The sequence below is a fragment of the Pristiophorus japonicus genome, unplaced genomic scaffold (genome assembly GCF_044704955.1).
Source record: "Pristiophorus japonicus isolate sPriJap1 unplaced genomic scaffold, sPriJap1.hap1 HAP1_SCAFFOLD_33, whole genome shotgun sequence".
In the NCBI taxonomy this organism is placed as follows: domain Eukaryota; kingdom Metazoa; phylum Chordata; class Chondrichthyes; family Pristiophoridae; genus Pristiophorus; species Pristiophorus japonicus.
Genome location: NW_027253106.1, coordinates 10,484,747 through 10,488,742, shown reverse-complemented (window position 1 = coordinate 10,488,742; position 3,996 = coordinate 10,484,747). Strand labels below are relative to the sequence as shown.

The window sequence follows — 3,996 nt, the reverse complement described above, 5'->3', positions numbered from 1 at the left end:
TTGAGGGTCTGAATGGCCTCCTCCTGTTCCTGTGCAACAGGCTCGAGGGGCTGAATGGGCCTCCTCCTGTTCCTGTGTATCAGGCTCGAGGGGCTGAATGGGCCTCCTCCTGTTCCTGTGCAACAGGCTCGAGGGGCTGAATGGGCCTAATCCTGTTCCTGTGTAACAGGCTCAAGGGGCTGAATGGGCCTACTCCTGTTCCTGTGTAACAGGCTCAAGGGGCTGAATGGGCCTACTCCTCTTCCTGTGCAACAGGCTCGTGGGGCTGAGTGGGCCTACTCCTTTCCTGTGTAACAGGCTCGAGAGGCTGAATGGGCCTACACCTCTTCCTGTGTAACAGGCTCGAGGGGCTGAATGGGCCTCCTCCTGTTCCTGTGTAACAGGCTCAAGGGGCTGAATGGGCCGCATCCTGTACCTGTGTGCAAGGTCTGGGAAACAAAGGGAGGTGATATGAGAAAACATAAACGAAATGGTATTGTGTTAAAAGGGAAGCAGAAGGATTGAGTGATTTACACACAGAAATCTTTGAAGCTGGATAAATAAGTTGCTAAGTTGTTTAAAAAGAATACAGGGCCCTTTGCTTGAAATGTAGTGAAATAGAGGACACCAGCGAGGAAGTTATACCATACCTTTTCAATCCCGGTTTAGGCCTCAGTTGGAGAACTGTTTACAATTCTGAGCACCACAATTTAGGAAGCATATCAAGGCATTGGAGAGAACGTAAGAAATATATAAGAAACATTTTCTATTGGTGTTGAAGACACAAACACAGGCATTCATCGAGAATCAACCTGCAGGTGACCACACACAGATTAAAGAGCCAGAGAGACTGACAGAATCGGGAAACACCGGCAAATAGACAAGAGATATTGACAAGGACTGAAAGCACTTTGCGATCAGAAAATTGACGGCCTAGCTGTGGTTAATGACACGGCTTTTGATGATTGATCTCCGTACAAGCCTTGAAATTCAGGAGAACCGGTTTCGTGGTTTGAAGCTCGAGATAAACCCACGGGGCGATGCCAACAGGCGCCTGGCAGCAATCAGCGACAGGAAGATGCAATTTATGCAGGCCCGGCTAGCACAGTATGGCGAGTATAAGACTCTGAATCTCCGGGTCGTGGGATAGAGCCCCATGTTGGGTGAATTATTTTCCGTAAACTTTTATGGTGCTTTCCCAGGAAAACTTCAGAAATGAACCCATAATCTTCTTTTGCACAATGAAAGAAATGCGAACTGAGGGAGAGTTGATCATTTAATCATTTATTCTGTGCTCTGTATAAGAATACAAGAACCAGGAGCAGGAGTCGGCCATTTGGCCCTTCGAGCCTGCCTTCTTTTGCACTGAAACAAATTATAACCGTGTTTTTAAATGAGCAGTGCGAGATATTTAGAGGGCACATTTCAATGCTTCACAAAACCATTCCTTTCGCTACAGCCAACCAGGATCGGTTCCCAGTTTGAGAAGTAACTTTGATATCATTGTTTGCACTTGAAGTGGTGTCATTTTATTAAGTTCGATGGATGTCCCAAAGCCCTTCAGAGTGGTGTCAAACAAATGAGTTTGCAATTAAAAACACTGAACGTTAGGAGTGGGATTTGAGCCCAAATTTCCAGAGGAGACTGTGAACTGAACACAGCACCTGAGACCGCTTGGCCATCCTGACTGGTAGAAGTTTCAGTTACAAGTTATTGCTCTGGAAAGTTTCAGACCGGGCACTTGTTCAGTGTGACTGGAAGGCCCAGTGACCGGGATATACTCTCCCCCGGCGTTTTCCTGAGCCTGTGCTCGGTGTGTGGGGAGCTTTGGTCCGGATCCGAGATCGCTTGCATCATGTGACAATGCACCTCGGACTGCTCTTGTTCCATTTTATCGCACATTAGTTTTTGGTTCAAAAATAATATCAGAAGTGGGACATGAACCCACATCTCCAGAGGAGACAATGACCTGAACACAGAACGGCCATTTTGCCTATTAAGTGCTGTGTGTGGCTACCTGCAGGTTGATTTTGAACTTTTGTGTCCTGTCACATGAAATAAATGAGGGCAGCAGGCGTATCGCTGCCTGACACCGGGGAAACAGTGAGACAGACATTGCATTGTGATCAGGTTTAATCACAGCAATATCTGCTGTCAGGAGCTGAAAAGGAGGAAGAGCTGAAAAAACACAAGAAAAAAGCTAAGAGATGTCAGCAATTGTGGTAAACTCTTTAATGTGTTTCCTGCTCGTTTCGTGGTGCGGTGCTCACAGAGGGAGCCCAGATTCAGAAAGTAACTCTTTCATTCAAAATCTTTAAAATAATGACATGCAACTAATTAAACTGTGTGTCGGGGGATGGGGATGGATGAAGATTATTTGTTTTATTCCCCACTCATTAACCGACAGCGTTGTTTTGTAGAATTGCTACTGAGGGTCAGTGGAAACTTCAATAACTGAACTTTAATTATTTAAGGATTTTGAATCATTGATGAAGTTTTCTGCCCTATCTTATTTTACTCACTCTGTATGTTGGAGACTGGTTTAAAATGTTCAGTGCTCATGCGACAAGGAACCTGGGGCGACTTTTGTTCAATTTATTTCACAGCAAAAATAGTCTCCAAAATAATGTTTCCACCCGTGCTCGAACCAGCGACCGTTCGCGTGTGAGGCAAACGTGATAACCACTACACTACAGTTAAAGTAATCTTAGGTATAAAACCAGAGCTTTAACCTACACAGCTGGCCGATCCTTCAGGAGCTGGTTTTACGAGAATAGAATGATGGTGCTATATTTTAGAAGGCTGTGAGTTTGGCAGGGATTGATCTCGTGTTTCACAGACTTTACACATCGGAACAGGAGATGGCCATTTAACAGCGAGTGGTTAGGATCTGGAATGCACGGCTTGAAAGGGCGGTGGAGGCAGACTCAATCTTATCTTTCAGATGCGAGTTGGATAAGGGTCTGAAGGAAAAACAATTGCAGAGCTACAGAGAAAGAGCGGGGGAGTGGGACTCGCTGAGAGTCGGCACGGGCTCGATTGGCCGAATGGCCTTCCGTGCTGTAACCATTCCATGATTCGATAAGTTAGTGGCACATTTCATAGTGTGGGTGGGAGCACAATATTGCAAAGAGACATGGATTGAGTCGGCAAAACTAGAGGCATCTGATTCAGGAGATTCGTGGCGCGCTGAAATTTCGGAGTTCAATGACTTTGAAAGGAACATTTTTGTTTTGTGCCGTTTCGGTCAGAGGTTTTCCAAGAAAGCAACATTAAATGAAAAGAAATACAATCGCCCAACGTGGGGCTCGAATCCACGACACTGAGATTAAGAGTCTCATGCTCTACCGACTGAGCTAGCCAGGCTTCTGTCCAACGCAGGTTTTTATCACTCATTGCAGCCAGGCGCCTGTTGGCTCCGCCCCAGATGTTGAATCTTGCTGTTGAAGAACTGCCAGGGTCTTCTTGAATGGTGGACCAGGCTCGAGGGGACGAATAGCCAACTCCGGCCCCGAATCCTTACGTGTTTATGATTAGCTCCTTCAGGGTAAACGAGCCAAAGAAGTACAGCGGAAACGTTACAAGGACACCCTCAAAGTCTCCCTGGTAAAGTGCGATATCACCACTGACACCTGGGAGACCCTGGCCACAGACCGCGCGAGGTGGAGAAAGTCCATCCGGTTGGGCGTTGAGCTCTTTGGGTCTCGACACAAGGAGCATGAAGAGACCAAGCGCAGGCAGCGGAAGGAGCACGCGGCAAACCAGTCCCACCGACCCCTTCCCTCGACGTATGTCTGTCCCATCTGTAACAGGGTCTGTGGCTCTCCTATCGGACTGTTCAGCCATCAAAGGACTCACTTTTGGATGGAAGCAAGTCCTCCTCGATCCCGAGAGACTTCCTCTGATGGTGTCTATGATTTGCGGTACACTGCGGAAACATCTCCACTTTCAGCACCAGATTACCATAATTAAACCCAATGGCATCGGCACAAAAGCTCCTCATCTGGTCAGAGCAAA

The 3,996-nt window shown here is 47.0% G+C and overlaps 1 non-coding gene across 1 annotated transcript; it reads right to left on the bottom strand.

Moving 5' to 3' along the window:
- Nucleotides 1-3,272: 3,272 nt before the first annotated feature.
- Nucleotides 3,273-3,345, bottom strand: trnak-cuu (transfer RNA lysine (anticodon CUU)). Its single transcript has one exon. It is a non-coding gene; the product is annotated as a tRNA-Lys (tRNA).
- Between the last annotated feature and the right edge of the window lie 651 nt (nucleotides 3,346-3,996).